Here is an 18,056-nt window from a genome sequence, read left to right on the forward strand (position 1 = left end):
TCCTGTGATTTTTGTCTTTCAATTTGTTTATGTGAAATTGATTTGCAAATATTGTACCAGCCTTGCATCCCTGGAATAAGTCCCACTTGATCACGGTGTATGATGTATATTGCAGGATGCGATTTGCTAATATTTTGTTTAGGATTTTAGCATCTATTTTCATCAGGGATATTGGCCTGTAACTCTCTTTCTTCATAGTGTCTTTATCTGGTTTTCGAATTAGAATAATGCTGGCCTCATAAAAAGAGTTTGGAAGTGTTCCTTCCTCTTGAATTTTCTGACATAGTTTGGGGAGTATAGGTGTTATTTCTTCTTTGAATGTTTGGATAAACTCTCCAGTGAAGCTGTCCGGACCTGGGCTTTTGTTTGGTGGGAGTTTTTGTTTTTTTTTTATTACTGCTTCTATTGCATCGGTTGTTATTGGCCTATTCAGGTTTTTTGTTTCTTCCTGATTCAGTTTTGGGAGATTGTAATTTTCTAGGAATTTGTCTATTTCATCCACATTGTCCAGCTTGTTGGCATATAATTATTCATAGTATTTTCTTACAATCCTTTCTATTTCTGTGGTGTCCGTGGTTACTTCTCCACTTTTGTTTCTGATTTTATTTATTTGTTTCTTGATGAGTCTGGCTAATGGTTTATTAATTTTGTTTATCCTTTCAAAGAACCAGCTCTTGGTTTCATTTATTTATTTTTTTTGTATTGTTTTTTAGTCTCCGTGTTATTTCTTCTGTAATCTTAATCATTTCCTTCCTTCTATTTATTCTGGGCTTTTCTTGTTGTTCTCTTTCTAGTTCTTTAAGTTGTTGGGTTAAGTAATTTATTGCTGATTTTTCTTGTTTTTTGAGGTATGGCTGTAGTGCTATGTATACTTCCCTCTCAGGACTGCTTTTGCTGTGTCCCAGAGATTTGGGGTTGTTTTGTGTTTGTTTTCATTTGTTTCCAGGAAGTTTTTGATTTCTTTTTTGATCTCGTTGATAACCCATTCATTGTTTAATAACATGCTATTTAGCCTCCATGTATTTGAATGTTTTTGGGATTTTTTACTGTAGTTGATTTCTGATATCATTCCACTGTGATCTGAGAAGATGCGTAATATGATTTCAATCTTCTTGAACTTATAGAGATTTGTTTTGTGTCCTAACATGTGGTCTATCTTTGTGAATGATCCATATGCACTTGAGAAGAATATATATTCTGCTGTGTTGAGGTGAAATGTTTTATAAATGTCTATTGAATCTATCTGATCCAGTGTGTCCTTTAGAGTCTCTTTTTCCTTGTTAAGTTTTTGTCTGGAAGATCTGTCCAGGGAAGTCAGACGGGTGTTAAAGTCCCCTACTATGACTGTATTGTTTTTTATTTTTTATTTTATTTATTTTTATTTTTTTATTAAGGTATTATATGTGTACATATCTTACCATTGCCCCCCCCCCCCCCCACTCCCACTATGATTGTATTGTTGTCAGTCTCTCCATTAAAGTCCTCTAGAAGTTTTTTTTTAATATATTTAGGTGCACCTATATTGGGTGATAAATGTTTACCAGAGTTATATCCTCTTGTTGGATGGGTCCCTTTAGTATTATGTAGTGACCTTTGTTGTCTCTTGTGATGGCCTTCATTTTAAAGTCTATTTTGTTGGATATGAATATTGCTACTCCAGCTTTTTTTTCTTTTCTATTTGCATGGAAAATTTTTTCCATCCCTTCACTTTCATCCTGTGCGTGTCTTTTGTTTTGAGGTGGGTCTCTTGTAGACAGCATATAGTTAGATCAAGTTTTTGTATCCATTCAGCTATCCTACCCCTTTTTACTGGAGCATTTAATCCATTTACATTTAGGATTATTATTGTGAGGTACTTATTAGTAACCATTTTAATTCTGTATGGCTAGGTTTCTCTCTCTGTTTTCTTCTTCTCTGCAATCCCTTACAGCAACCCCTTTAGCATTTCTTGTAATGCTGGCTTGGTGGTGATGAACTCCTTTAGCCTTTTTTTGTCTGGGAAGGTCTTTATTTGACCGTCTATTTTGAATGATAGCCTTGCTGGATATAGTAACCTTGGTCTCAGATCCTTGCTTTCCATTACCTTGAGTACTTCATGCTATTCCCTTCTGGCCTGTAGAGTTTATGATGAGAAATCAGGTGTCAGCCTTATGTGAACTCATTTGTAGGTAACAGTTTTCTTTTCTCTTGCTGCCTTTAAAATTCACTTTTTGTCTTTAATTTTTGGCATTTTAATTATGATGTGTCTGGGCATGGGTCTGTTTGGGTTCTTCTTGTTTGGGGTTCTCTGTGCCTCCTGAACTTGTGTGACTTTTTCCTTTACCAGGTTAGGGAAGTTTTCTACCATTATTTCTTCAAACACCTTCTCTATCCCTTTCTGCCTCCTCTGGCACACCTACTATTCTAATATTGTTACGTTTGTTTCACATTGTCCCACAGCTCCCTTAAGCTGTCCTCCTGTTTTTTAATTGTTTTTTTCTTTTTGGTTCTCTAATTAAGTGATATTTTCAACTCTGTCTTGTAATTCACTGATTTGATCCTCAGCTTCCCCTAATCTGCTGTGTATTCCTTCCAATATGTTTTTTATTTGTGTTATGTCATTCTTTATCTCAGACGGTTCTTTTTTCATAGTTACTGTACCTTTTTTCATACTTTTGATCATTTTTACCATCATTACTCTGAACTCTGTTTCAGATAAATTTCTTATCTCTGCTTCATTTATCTCTTCTTCTGGAGAATTCACTAGTTCTTTCATTTGGGGGTTCTTTGTTTCCTCATTTTGGTTGTCTGTTTGGGTTTGTCACTATGTATTAGGTAGATCCTCTACACCTCTCAATCTCTAGTGCAGGACAGTTGTTAAAGGCTGTTTCTGACTAATTGGATCGGGCAAAGACACAAAGCCTCCAGAGACCACCTCTGTCTACAGACTGATAGTATTCTGACTTGAATTGCCCCCAGGCAACCGTCCTCAGTGTAGGGAGAGTTTTGTTTTTTTAACAGGGTGGGGCAGTTGCTTCTGCCTGGAGGCTAATTGTTACTTTTAATCTCTTAAGTAGCCTCAAGGTGTTTTCCAATAGGGTGTGTTGACTGTCTTCCCCCTAGGCAAGGCAGATGTCTATGTGGGAAAGATGTCCTCCTCTGTGTAAGGGAATGACTCAGCCCAGGAAACTTGGGTGTCTGTCTTCTGAGCTCTACCCCCCACCCCACCAGTCCCCAGTCCTGGGTTCTGCTGTCACAGCTCCAATCCACTTCACCCTCCCTCTGCCAGAGCACAAGGTGGGTGGTTTCACAAGGAGTTTTTGTGTGTTGGCCCTTCAAGAGGGTGTCCCTGGCAGACAGCACCCCAATGCTTTTCATAGCTAAATGTTATGTGAGTACCCTCCTTAGTTTGGTGCTCTCTGCTGGGGAGCCCAGCTTCGGAATTAGATCCCAGCGTTCTCAGTGACACCCCCCAAAAGCTGAGATATCTCTCTGGGGCTTCATTTGCCATCTGTGGGTGCCCATCCAGCCCTTTCGTGCCCACGCCTCTCCTGCCAGTCTCTATGTGGTCTCTACCTTTGGTCCTTGGGTGTCAGGGTTCTCTCCTGTGAGTTTTCCATTGATTATTCAGGAAGCCTTTCCATATTTCAGTTGTAATTCAGTGAACTTAGGAGTTTTTTATAAATTTATACTCATTAAGATGTTTGTAATTTTTGTGTTTAATGGAAAATCCTAGTATGTGCTTTTTATATTGCAGGTTTAAACCTATACATTTTGTTTTAATTATTACTTTGAACTTCTTTTTTTAAAATTATATTTATATCTATAATTGTATTTGTTTGTTTTAAGATCCTTAGAGCCTTTTATTTAAGCAAACTTGTGAAGAAGTTCAGTGTATACTAGTAACTTCTTTGTGTGGAGTTTCTCTGGTAAAAGTTGGCATGTATATCCTGCTTTGGTACTTTTTTATACCTGGTGGTAGTGAAATATGAGTTGTTTTACTAGAACTAGTATGGAATTATAAAACATTTTTTGTGAAGTAGTTTATATTATATAAACAAACTACGGAATTAACTGAGTTTATAAAGCTCTAGTTTAGCCCATTTCTTTGGTCAGACAGCATAATTTCTTTATTTTTAAATACATATTTAATTCTAACATTCTTTATGTATGGCAACTCTGTAATTTCTTTAGTGTAACTTTTAATATAATGAAATATTAGTTCATTAGAATTCTTAAAAATAGGTATTTACTTTCACTGAGTTTTTGCAAGTTTCAGATTAGTTGAAAAAAAAATCCAGTTTTGTTTGAATTTTTTAGAGTGAAAAAAATCTGTTTATTTTCTAATCTTGCAGTGCCCATGACATCATTCTGAAAGTTATTTTCATTGTTTACTGTTCAAGAGGTTGTTAAATGGTGTGTTTTGGATCCATTTGAGTTCCGTTAAAACCCTCAGAAACTGTGGTGTGGATGGGTTATTGTGAACATGGTTACAGTCCCCTCTACCTACTTTAGCCACAGCCTTTTTTTGCTTTTGTTTTACCCACTACACTTTTAATTAATATTTTATTTTAATAATGTACGGTTGGTTTTTATTTTAAGTTTAAAATTATTCTAGAGCTTAAAAGCTATAATTCTCATTTTGCATTTGAGAAAACTGAGATCCAAAAAGGGTTGAGTGACTTTAAATATAAAAAAATATGTTGGCAGAGTTAAGAGTGTATATATAGTTCAGGGTTTCCAACTCCCAATTTTTTTATTCTTTCCTTCATATATAATAGTGCCTCATGGTAGAAATTGAAGGGGAAAAAATGAATTGGTCCAAATGTGTACTTAATCCAACACTTCACTTGAAGTATGTTTTTTGAATGACTAAATTTCAGTGCTTGTTCTTTAGGGGGAAATTCTACTTAATTAAGGCGTCTATCTGCTTAGCAGGTTAATTGAGATTTCACTGTAATTAGATCATCCTATCTAATAATAGACAAATATGCAAATTGACCATACCTCTGACACACCCACAAGCCACGCCCACCACCCAATCAGAGTGAGTATGCAAATTAACCCACACCAAGATGGCTACAACCACAGAGAGCAAGGTTTCCTAGGTAACAGAGGAAGCCAAGCTTTCTGCCAGCCGTTGGCGGCCTAAGCCTCCACTCAAGCTACAAAGTTTCAATTATAGAAGGTAAACAAATTCAAACAAATGGCGGCAGAATGGAGCTTGAGAGAGCAGGCCAGGGTTGCCGCCGGCAACAGGGGAAGCAAAGCTTTCTGCACACCCTGGCCGGGCCCACCCGCTTAAGGCAACAAAGTTTCAATTATAACCCCAACACAAATGGCTGCGGGCCTCGGAGGGAGCCAGAGGCTTGGCTCTGCTCCAGGCTACAAAGTTTCAATTGTAGAAGGAAAAAAAATTCCAGATACCAGGACCTCCGCTTGCGTTGCCAGGGGGCGTGGCCCGCCTGCAAACCACCACAGGCCACTCGCTCAGGCCACCCCACACCCCAAGGGAACCCCACCCTGATCAGGGACACCCTTCAGGGCAAACCAGCTGGCCCCCACCCCTGTACCAGGCCTCTATCCTATCTAATAAAAGAGTAATATGCAGATTGATCATCACTGCAACACACAATATAGCTGCCCCCATGTGGTCAAAGATCCTGCCCCCATGTGGACACAAGATGGCCACCACAGATGGCCAGCAGGAGAGGGCAGTTGGGAGGCACCCGGCCTGCAAGGGAGGGCAGTTGAGAAGGATCAGGCCTGCAAGGGAGGGCAGTTGGAGGTGATCAACCCTGCAGGAGAGGGCAGTTAGGGGTGACCAGGCCGGCAGAGGAGGGAAGTTGGGGGCAAACATGCTGGCAGCAGAGTGGTTAGGGGGTGATCAGGCTGGCAGGCAGAAGCGGTTAGGGGCAATCAGGAAGGCAGGCAGGCAAGCAGTTGGGAGCCAGCAGTCCTGGATTGTGAGAGGGATTTCCGACTGCCCGTTTAGGCCCGATCCCAGAGATCGGGCCTAAACGGGCAGTCGGACATCACTTGAGGTGTCCCATAATGGAGAGGGTACAGGCTGGGCTGAGGGACAACTCCCCTCCGTGCACGAATTTTGTGCACCGGGCCTCTAGTTCTTTCATAATACAGTATGTGTCATACTTGAATATAATTCACTTTTTCTTGTTTATATGTTAGGTGTCAGTGTAGATGGAGGACATCTAAATTACCATTTCCCATCTCAGTTTCTTTTTATGCAGATAATTGTTCACATTGGAATAGATATGTTCCAGGAAATGTGATTTTAAAAAAATGTATTTTATTGATTTTTTACAGAGATGAAGGGAGAGGGATAGAGAGTTAGAAACATCGATGAGAGAGAAACATCAATCAGCTGCCTCCTTCACACCCCCTACGGGGAATGTGCCTGCAACCAAGGTACATGCCCTTGACTGGAATCGAACCTGGGACCCCTCAGTCTGCAGGCCGACACTCTATCCACTGAGCCAAACCAGTTAGGGCAGGAAATCTGATTTTAAAGCCAAATTTTATCTATCAAAACTTTTAAAATGTAATGTTGGGTGTGCCATGAGTGTGGTATGTTCACTGAGCCATGGTCCTCATTGCCCTGCTGAAGTAATACAGGAATTTTGAGCTTAGAGAAGTAGGAAATTTTAAAATCTTTGCATTTTTATATAATGTATACTGGATTTTTCTGCTTAATCAAATTTTAAGATAAAAATTTGGTGTTTCATTTTTTCTAATAAGTAAAGATCATATTCTTCAGGAGTTTATATATTCCTTTAAAACTTACCTTTTTCAAATTTGAATACTTTCAATTTCTTTAAAATCAGAGAAGTAGGATTATTTTAATGGGATGATTTATATATATATATATATATATATTTATATATATATATATATTTCCAGTAAAGTTTAATAACATAACTGATTTCTAACATACTGAAACATGCCTTTAACAGATTGTACTGTGTTGTCCCAAGTTTTCCAGATATTGAACTAAACATAGAGCAAATGATTTTTCGTTCATATTTTTTTATTATAAACAGAAAGGTAGGGCTTGACCATAATTTCTATCCATCCAGATGTCAAATCAAAGAAAATATTACTTTGAAATATTTTCTAAGTAATTAGCAATAGACAGAATAACTAAAGGGTTCAAGAAATTATTATAGGGTTTATTTGTTTAAGAATAGAGCAGATTTGAGCTTACTCTAATAGCATCAACCACATCTTCTCACTCTTGTACTTTTGGATATCTTTTTTGAGTTTGAGAAAAACTGGATGGAGTTACAGCTAATATGGAAGAATTGAACATTGAGTGGTTGTGAACAAAATGGATCTCCGCTGTGTGTACTGCAATATAAGAAAAAATAAGAACTAGTATATTAAAATGAGAAGGAAAACAGTTCCTTTAAAAACTTAAAGAATTATTTTCTCATTTTGAACATTAGTTATTCATATTTTATTTTATTTGGCATTGGGAAATACAGATCTTGAGAACAGAGGTTCCCCCTAATTACTTCATTTGATTAATTATTTTTAGTAGCTTTTTAAGTCCAACTTTTCCTGTGACTGATATACCCTCTTTCGAGTTTTTATTTTACTAAGTTGCTCCAGTGCTTTTCCAAATGATGGAATATCTCTTCATTTTATGTGATTGTCCCATATAAAAAAGTATGTGCTTTCCATATAAGTTGAAATTAATTTCATTTTCTATAGAAAAAACTATAATTTAGCACATTTACTTTTTTAATGCAAGTAACATAAAACCTGTAGGCTCTAGTCCTGGCATTGCTGTTTAACCAGTTTTGGAATATTGGGTAAGTCACTTAATCTCTCTAGACCTCATTGTTCTCAACTTTAAGGTGAAGGATTTAAAATCTCTAAAATCCTTATTTATAAGGTATTGAAAAACATCTTTTTTGGTTCTAAAAATTAACTGATCAAAATAACTCTTTGAGAACATTTTGGAAGGCAATATCGCCATCTAGTGTTTTTTCATAAAACTGCCATTAAAAGCAAAATTAAATTTCTCCAAAGCTCTATATGTATAGGTTAAATGGTAGAGAGGTATTGCCTCTTTGATATTTGTACTGGGTGAAATTATTATATTAATGATAAAATTGTCACCTTAACACTGATCTTATTACTTGTGTTCTTGCATTTTCACTCAAGCTAGAATTGTAGTTATTTTAAAGACAGGGACCATATTTTAAGCTTGATATTTTTATATACCCTAAAACTTAAGATACATTCATAGTAACTGTTTCATTAATTTTGATTTGTAAAAAGGTTATCCTGATCTGGAGGATGCTTCTGGTATAGATTAGTGCAGGTAGCTTTGGGAATTATAGATAATGAAGAGGATATCTGGGAGACACTGTTGGAACCATGGTAATATAAAAGATCACTCATAACATGAATAACGACAAATAATGGGACTAAACAAGCTTCAGAAATGGAAATCTCATTTAGATTACTGATTTAATTGTAATTTAACCATATTAAATTGTCCTTTTTTTTTGGCCCTAATGGAGTAGACTACATTTTGAGCATATAAAATGGGAAAGACAATTTAATTCTTTCAGGTACAGTGTTACCACTCCTCAGTTCCATTAATGCTGAAAACTTACAAATCTGGATTTCAAGCCTTGATCCATTTTTTAATCTCTAAATCTGTGTTTACTGCACATAATCTCCTCTAAGATGATTTAAGTACCTTAAACATAGTTACAAAACCTATCTTCACATCTTCTCAAAAAGTCAATCTCTTTTACTTTATTCTCCACTTTAGTTATTCAGTCATCCTCACATATAGATATCTCATATAGACCATTGCAAAGAAAATTTAATTGCTTTTCCTGCCTCTGTTCTTTTTTCCTAACATTCTTTTCTCCTATATTCTTATGAACTACCATCTCCCCCCCCCCCCCCCGCGCCCCCTCCGTAATAGCAATGTTGAACTATTAGCACTTCCCTAAACAAGTTGGGCTCTTGACTGCCTTTGTGATTCTACATAAGTTGTTTCCTTTTGTGTGGAATTGGACTTCCTTTTCCCTTAATCTGACAAATTTGTGTGTGTGTGTTTTTCTTTTCTATTCAATGTGCAGTTTTGACATTATCTGAAATCTTCCTTGAATCCTACAGGCAACATCGGTACATCTTCCTTTATGTGTCCAGAGCATATTATTCATTCTTTTATGTAGTACATAGAGTATATTGTTATAATTTATATCCATATTGCCACCAGACTTTAAGGCTCTAAACAGCTACAACCATGGTTGGTTGGCTGGCTGTTAGTGCAGTGCCTAGCTTAGAATTTAAGTAAATATTTGTTGTTTATAAAGAAATGAATACACTTAACTAGCATTTGTGCATGATACTATTTTTTTTATTATATTTTTTAAAATCCTCACATGAGGATATGCTCTACTTATTTGAGAGAGAGGGGAAGGGAGAGAGAGAAAGAAATCAATGTATGAGAGAACTGGGAATCAAAAAGGCAAGGTGCATGGAGCCACGCTCCAACCAACTGAATTACACCGACCAGGGCGCATGGCACCTTATTATACACTAGTGACCCAGTACACGGATTCGTGCACATTGAAAGGAAATGAATTAGAAGGTGGCCTGCAGGGTGGGTCTGGGCGAGACAGGCCAGACACACCCTAGAGCCAACCTCTTGGGGCCCCTTCCCGGCATCTGCGGAGTGAGTGGCCTCCCTCTGGCAGGTGGGGTCCTGCGGCCTGGGCTGTAGGGGTCGGGCCGAAACTGGCTTTCTGACATCTCCTGAAGGGTCCCAGAGTGCAAGAGGGCACTCTACAAAGTTGCTATTGTACAGGGTGTGGAACGCAAACGCAAGAGTGCAGTAAACCAGCTTCAGGTTCGACAGTGCCCCAGCAACAACGTAACCCATGGCCAAAGGTGGAATTGCGCGGTCCCGCAAGGAATCAGGCTCCCTCCTCTCTGGTTTCGGGGTGTGTTACCCGAGAACCTCTGCTGCCAAGTCACTGCAGTTTGGCAGCTCCTGCATTGAGCATCTTCCCCCTAGTGGTCAGTGTGTGTCATAGCGACCGGTGGGATGCTAAGCATATTAGCCTTTTATATATATAATATATGTATATGTATATGTATATGTATGTATATATGTATATACACACACACACATACACACTCTAGTGGCCCGGTACACATGATTTGTGCATGGGGGGGTGGGGGGGTGGGGGAAGGTGTCCTTCAGCTTGGCTGGCACCCTCTGCAATCTGGAACCCCTCAGGGGATGTCCGACTGCTGGTTTAGGCCCGATCCCACCCACAGGGATCGGGCCTAAACCGGCAGTCGGACATCCCTCTCGCAATCTGGGACCGCTGGCTCCTAACCGTTTGCCTGCCTGCCTGATTGCCCCTAACCAGTCTTCCTGCTGGCCTGATCACCCTGAACTACCCCCCTCCCCCCCCCCCCCCCCCCCCCCCCCCGCCGCCGGCCTGATTGCCCCCAACTTCCCCCCCCTGCTGGCCTGCTTGCACCCAACTGGCCCCCCCCTGCCAGTCTGATTGCCCCCAACTGCCCCCCCCCCCCAGCCGGCCTGCTCACCCCCAACTGCCCACCCATGCTGTCCTGCTCGCCCCTAACCGCCTCTGCCTCGGCCCCGCCACCATGGCTTTGTCCAGAAGGTCTCCCTGAAGGTCTCCCGGTCTAATTAGCATATTACCCTTGTATTAGTATAGACTAGAGGCCCAGTGTGTGAAATTTGTGTATGGGTAGGGTCCCTAGGCCTGGCCAGCGATCAGGGCCAATCAGGGCCTTCCTGCTGCCGGCTGCCGGCCAGGGCCTTCCTTCATTCTGCGCCGCCCCCTGGTGGTCAACACACATCATAGCAAGTGGTCAAACTCCTGGTTGAACTCCTGGTCCATCGAACTCCTGAGGGGACAATTTGCATATTAGCCTTTTATTGTATAGGACTAGAGGCCTGATGCACAAAATTCGTGAAAGAGTAGGCCTTCCTTCCCCTGGCTGCTGGCACTGGCTTCCCTCTGGCACCTGGGACCCGGGCTTCCTCCGGCTGCCACCAGGCACCCAGGACCCAGGCTTCCCTCGCAGCCCTGGCTTTGGAAGGATGTCCAGTCTAATTAGCATATTATGCTTTTATTATTATAGATAGATGGTTTCCTTTTACAATAGTTATTTTAAGGGGAAAGGAGTCCTGTGAGATGGGTGGTGTGGATATCATTATTTTTATTCGCGTTTTAACTAAAGTTTATAAAACTGAAGTGCATTTCCAAGATCACACAGTTAGTAAGTGGCAGAGCTAAGTAAGAATTAAACTTGGATCATTTGACAGAAAAGCTATTTATTTTCATTAAACTGGAGTGCTTCCCTGGTTAGACTCTGGATGTAACCTTGATTACCTAAAAAGTATTTTACAGGTGGAGAGCTCAAGTCTGCTTTGGAGATATATGGCAGTTTTTTGGAGCTCTTTTGTAGCAAATATTGTCTGCTGAACTTCATTGTCTCTGTTATCTTGCCCTTCAAATGTTGTGTTTTATATTTGCTTAAATAATGTTACCTTATTACCAGGTTAGCGTGTGATATTTTAATTTCTGAATCTCATTTGAAGTTTCTTAAGTATCTAATAAGAAGTGAGAAATATTTTGGTAGCATTAAATATTTAAAATTACCTGGGATTTCACATGAAAGTTATATTAGTAAAAATCCAATGACTTTACATTTTAATATTTTTGTTTGCCACATTAAGGTAGATAGTTTAAAATAAAAAGAAAGTGTTTTTATTTTTAGGTGTTAATTCCCCACCTGTTCCCAAGAAATACTTCTGCTTTCATTTTTAAAAATGTTATTGAAATTTATAGAGGAAGATATTTAGTAGAAATTGAAATTCAGAGTATATAACATTGTCACCATAATTCTTTTAAAAAAATATTTCTAAATTTTTAAATTGATTTTTTTTTTGGGGGGGAGGGGAGAGAAAGAGAAACATCATTGTGAGAGAGAAACATCTGTTGGTTTGTCTCCCTCACATGTTGCACGCTCCCTGACTAGGAATCCAGCCCGCAACCCAGGTATGTGCTCCAACCAGGACCTGAACCCACCACCTTTTGCATATTGCAGACACTCCAGCCAACAGCCACACCAGCCAGGGCAAGACCATTATGTCTTGATCTTTACAAAGTTTAGTTTTTGTCCATCTAAGAATGTAGCTCATTGGTATTCCTATTTTGTTTTTTAATTTAATGGTGGAGAGATTTTGTGTATGGGTGTGTTGCTAGGTTATGGAATGTATTGCTTGGAATTTAACTTTAATTATGAGGATAAGTTGGTGTTCATCTTCTATTTTCAGGTTTTCCTTTTTTAAAGTATATTAATTGGCTCTGTAACACCTAAGAACCTGACCATATGTTTTCATTCCTGTTTTTCAATAGGAATCATTTTTTTGTGTGTGTATGTGGAGAAATTGGGTAGACATCTCTCAAAAATGTAATTTAAAAAAATTCATTAGAAAAAATAAAGCATCATACATGTGGTGTCACATCAGTTTGCGTTATCTTTTTGTGATCTAAACAGGACCATCTTTAGAAGTTGACAGTAGGTAGCTAAACCTAGTTGACCCAGGTTTAGAATATTCAATTTTGGGGAGTCTAGATTTTCATTTATTTGTCGGACTTTGGATTATATATTTTAATATTACAACAGTACTTCAGTTTTCTGGAATTTAAATATCCTCGTTTCTAAACACAGTTTCAGTGCCTTTTGCTTTCATCTTTACATTTGTAAACACAGCATCCTGATCATAGCATGGAATATTTTCTTGATAATACTATAAACAGTTATTAACTGTGTGATTCAGTTGACCTTATTTTCTGTAAACATCACCTAGGAATTTGCTTAAAGTCCTTTTGTCTGCATACTTTCTCAATGTTTGCTTCTTTCCATTAAACACTAAAGTGGAAAGTGACGTGTGGCACCTGTTTTGCAAAAATTTGGAATCATCAAGAAATTTTTCTTGACTTTAATAAAGCAATCTTTTTTATTGCCTATTGTCGGTGTTAACTTTTAAATGTTTATTAGCCCAGCTGGCGTGGCTCAGTGGTTGAGTATTGACCTATGAACCAGGTCACATTCCAATTCCTGGTCAGGGCACAGGCTGGGGTTGTGGGCTCAATCCCCAGTGGGGGCTGTGCAGGAGGCAGCCAGTCAATGATTCACTCTCATCATTGATGTTTCTTTCTATCTCCCTTCCTCTCTGAAATCAATAAAAAATATTTTAAAAATGGTTTATTAAACTAATTTATTAAAAAGCTTATTTAAAGTATTTTTTGAAAAACACTTAAAACATAATTTAGGAACCAAGATGGCGGCATAGTTAAACAACTAATCTGCTGCCTCACACAACAATTTCAAAAATACAACTAAAAGACAAAAACGTCTACCACCCAGAACCACGGGAAAGCTGGCTGAGTGGAAGATTTACAACTAAGAAGAGAAAGAAGCACAATCGCTGAAAAGCTGAGGTACGGAGGCACGCGAATCGGGCCGGCGGCGGGCAGCTGGGTGCGTGGCTTTTCTTCAACCCGCAGGGAGACAAGCTCCCGATCACTCTGAAATCCAGTTTCTGGGGACACTCGGGGGACCCAGGCACCTACGGGGAGAAGCTGGACTCTCGGCCATCGGGTTGGAAAGTGAGAGTGACTTTTTTGCAGTGGTGCGCCCAGCAATCATTGTTTACTGCGCTGGAGCGCGGGGCGCAGGGACTTGGAAACGTGGAAAGGCAGAGACGGCTGACGGCAGCCATTGCCGTTGGCCACGCCCCAGCCTAATGACGCCCTGAGACCCCGCCCCGCCCTGAGGCCCCGCCCCGCACATTCTACAAACCCGCCCCGGCTCCACACAGCGGCTTTTGCATATAAATGGCCTGTTCTGGAGCAGCTTAACCAACTGCAGCTCCAGTCAGACTGCTCCAAAACCGCCCAAGCAAAGGAGGAGAAAACTAGCCCTTGCTGTAGCTCCTGCTGGGGGACACACTGTACACAAGGGTACACCAAGAGTGTCCACCTCAAGTAACTGGGAGGCTGACCCGTTGAACCAATAGGACACCTAGTACACAAAACTACCCTACCAACTTAGGGAAGCAGAGAATATGAGAAGGCAAGGAAACAGATCACAAACCAAAGAAATGGAGGAGAACAAGCAACTGGACATAGAGTTCAAAACCACAGTTATAAGGTTTTTCAAGAATTTCATGGAAAAGGCCGATAAATTCCATGAGGACCAACTAGAAATTAAACATACACTGACTGAGATAAAAAATATTATACAGAGACCCAAAAGCAGACTAGAGGATTGCAAGAATCAACTCAAAGATTTGGAATACAAAGAGGCCAAGGACACTCTTCCTGAAAAGGCCGATAAATTCAATGAGGACCAACTAGAAATTAAACATACACTGACTGAGATAAAAAATATTATACAGAGACCCAAAAGCAGACTAGAGGATTGCAAGAATCAACTCAAAGATTTGGAATACAAAGAGGCCAAGGACACTCTTCCAGAGAAGCATGAAGAGAAGAGAATTCAGAAAGTTGAAGATAGTGTAAGAAGCCTCTGGGACAACTTCAAGCGAACCAACATCAGAATTATGGGGGTACCAGAAGAAGAGAGAGAGCAAGATGCTGAAAACCTATTTGAAGAAATAATGAACGAAAACTTCCCCCACCTGATGAAAGAAATAGACTTACAAGTCCAGGAAGCACACAGAACCCCAAACAAAAGGAATCCAAAGAGGACCACACCAAGACATATCATAATTAAAATGCCAAGAGCAAAAGACAAAGAGAGAATCTTACAAGCAGCAAGAGAAAAACAGTTAGTTACCTACAAGGGAGCTCCCATACGATTATCAGCTAATTTCTCAACAGAAACCATGCAGGCCAGACGGGAGTGGCAAGAAATATTCAAAGTGATGAATAGCAGGAACCTACAACCAAGACTACTCTACCCAGCAAAGCTATCATTCAGAATTGAAGGGCAGATAAAGAGCTTCACAGATAAGAAAAAGCTAAAGGAGTTCATCACCGCCAAACCAGCATTATATGAAATGCTGAAAGGTATTCTTTAAAAAGAGGAAAAAGAAGAAGAAAGATAAAAATTATGAACAACAAATACATATCTATCAACAAGTGAATCTAAAAGTCAAGTGAATTAAAAATCTGAGGAACAGAATAAACTGGTGAACTTAATAGAATCAGGCATAGAATGGGAGTGGATTGATAATGCTCAGGGGGAAAGGGGTGTCTGTGTGGGGAGTATGGGAAGAGAGTGGACAAAAATCATACACCTATGGATAAGGACAGCGGGGCGGGGGGAGGTAAGGGAAGAGGGGGGGGGTAGGAACTGGGTGGTGGGTAGATATGTGGGGAAAAAGGAGAAACAATTGTAATCTGAACAATAAAGATTCATTAAAATAAAAATAAAAATAAAAAAAAAAAATAAAAATAAATAAAACATAATTTAAACTGCTAAAGATGACTATGCTCTAAATGTTGCCTAGAACTGGAGATGTAAAATAATAATATTATTTAAACTTCTTTTTCATTAGGATTTAGTAACCTTTATGTGTGTAATTTCTCCACATACTTCAACATGTTTTTTTAAAAAACATTTAAGCCTTTACCTGTGTGCTCAGTTGGTTGGACGTCATCCCAGGCCAGTTCAGTTCCTGGTCAGGACACTTGCCTGGCTTGTGGGCTCTATGCCCTGTAGGGGGCATGCAGGAAGCAGCGGATCAATGTTTATCTCTCACAGTGATGTTTCCCTCTCCCTCTCTCTCTAAAAATCAATAAAAACATTAAAACATAAAAAGATTTAAAAATTAGCTATTTACAGATAGATTTATATTAATTTAAACATTTTCTTTACTATAGATATCTAGGTGCACTTTAGTAATAAGAGCATGGGTTTCATATACTTACAGACGCTTGAAATGTTTTAGAAAACTAGTCTTCATAATTTTCACAAACGTTGTTCTTTCACCCAGCTCGCTAATTCATGTATGTAACCTAAAGTTGCAGGCCCATAATCATTAAGGTGTCTACCCTATGCCAGCATTGTTCAGGCTTTGTGTGTGGGGTACATAATAAAGAATGGTCTCTGGGCCCTAGCTCATTTGGTTCAGTGGATAGAGCATCAGCATGTGGACTGAAAGGTCCCAGGTTCGATTTCAGCCAAGGGCACATGCCCAGGTTATGGGCTCGATCTCTAGGATGCAGCCAGTCAATGATTCTCTCTCATCATTGATGTTTCTATCTCTCTCTCCCTCTTCCTTCCTCTCTGAAATCGATAAAAAGATATTTTTTAAAAATGACTACATTGAGCATGTATTATTATTTAAAAAAAAAAAAAAGAATGCTCTCTGGGGTCTTTTGACTCTTTGGGAAGGTAAAAAACCTAAAATAGAGTGTTTAATATAGTAGTTAGTGTGATACAAATTTCAGAATGTGAAAATTAATCTATTGTAAACAGAAATTAGTCATTATGGAGATGGGTCTTTCACTGTGCCTTGAAAGAGGTATAGGATTTAAATGAGAAAAATAGGAAAGGAATTTCAAATTTATAATGGAGATAAACATATTTTTAAAGAATGATTAAGTCCAGCTTACTAGTAATTAGAGTAGTGTGATACAAATTTAGTATCTAGATTTTAAAAGTCCTTAAGTGAAAAATAAGTGATTCTGATAAACAAACAAAAATCACTAAAAAAGTACTTTAATAATGTTAGAAAAGTCAAATTCTAATTTGTTATTGAACATATACTTCTTATACTATATTCCTTATTTTCATAATTTATACCAAGGTCAATCTTTTTTCCTGCTTTGGCACACTGTTACTATAGTCCTGCCTGTGATGATGCTGTGATGCCCAGATTGATGGCATATAGCACAAGTGTTTAAATTATTTGGAGAAATTTGGCTGGGTGCAGGCTGCTGAGGTCTTATGCTATCTGGAACTTCAAACCTATGGTTAGCAAGAGGGAATTGCTTTATAAATTATACTAGAGGCCCAGTGCATGAATTTGCACCAGTGGGGTCCCTCAGCCTGGCCTGCGGGATTAGGCTGAAACCGGCTCTCCGACATCCCCCGAGCGGTCCTGGATTGTGAGAGGGTGCAGGCCAGGCTGAAGGATCCCACCAGTGCACGATCGGGGGTCGGGGAGGGACGTGGGAGGTTGGCCAGCCAGGGAGGAACTGCGGGAGGGCTCCATGGTGTGTCTGGCCCTTCTCGCTCAGTCCCGATCGACTAGACCCCAGCAGCAAGCTAACCTACCAGTTGGAGCGTCTGCCTCCTGGTGGTCAGTGCACATCATAGCGAGCAGTTGAGCGACCTTAGCATATCATTAGCATATTACGCTTTAATTGGTTGAACAGTCGATCCATCGACCAGACATTTAGCATATTAGGCTTTTATTATATAGGATACTCCTTTTCCTGTTCCCAAAACTGGTCCAAGGCTAAGCCAACCTCAGGTGGAATACAGCCTTACTGGGGCATTTCCTATAAGATGGCCTTGGCATTCTTGTGATTTGGATGATATCCAGAAAGAGGTTTAGAATTGATCTAAACACATAGTGGTCACCCTGATGCAGTGATGGGCAACCTTTTGAGCTTGGTGTGTCAAACTTCGCCAAAAAACTGAGCATAACTCGGATAGTGTGTCACTTTGAGGAAAAAAACATTATTTCACAAATGTTTCATCCTCAGGAGCAGCAAATGTTTCATCCTCGGCATGCGGCCGCCTCAGTGGCCGCGTGTCATCAAAAATGGCTACGCGTGTCAGTGATGACACATGTGTCATAGGTTCGCCATCACTGCCCTGAAGTATATATCCTAAAAATGATCAGTGAAAGAACCACCTCTAATTTCTTCAGACCCTCTTTAGTCATGTAAATCATCAGAGTATGACCATTCTCTAAGGATTGAAAACATTTTGCCAGAGAATTTGTACTGTGGTGATAAAACTTGTCCCTATTACAACTTACTAGATAATCTCTTCTA

General features: G+C 39.6%; 1 protein-coding gene across 2 annotated transcripts in view; it reads left to right on the forward strand.

Moving 5' to 3' along the window:
* CDK13 (cyclin dependent kinase 13) overlaps nt 1–18,056 on the forward strand; it is a 117,171-nt gene that overhangs the window by 67,567 nt on the left and 31,548 nt on the right. The gene's annotated exons all lie outside the window — the stretch shown is intronic.

The sequence above is a fragment of the Eptesicus fuscus genome, chromosome 14, assembly GCF_027574615.1.
Source record: "Eptesicus fuscus isolate TK198812 chromosome 14, DD_ASM_mEF_20220401, whole genome shotgun sequence".
In the NCBI taxonomy this organism is placed as follows: domain Eukaryota; kingdom Metazoa; phylum Chordata; class Mammalia; order Chiroptera; family Vespertilionidae; genus Eptesicus; species Eptesicus fuscus.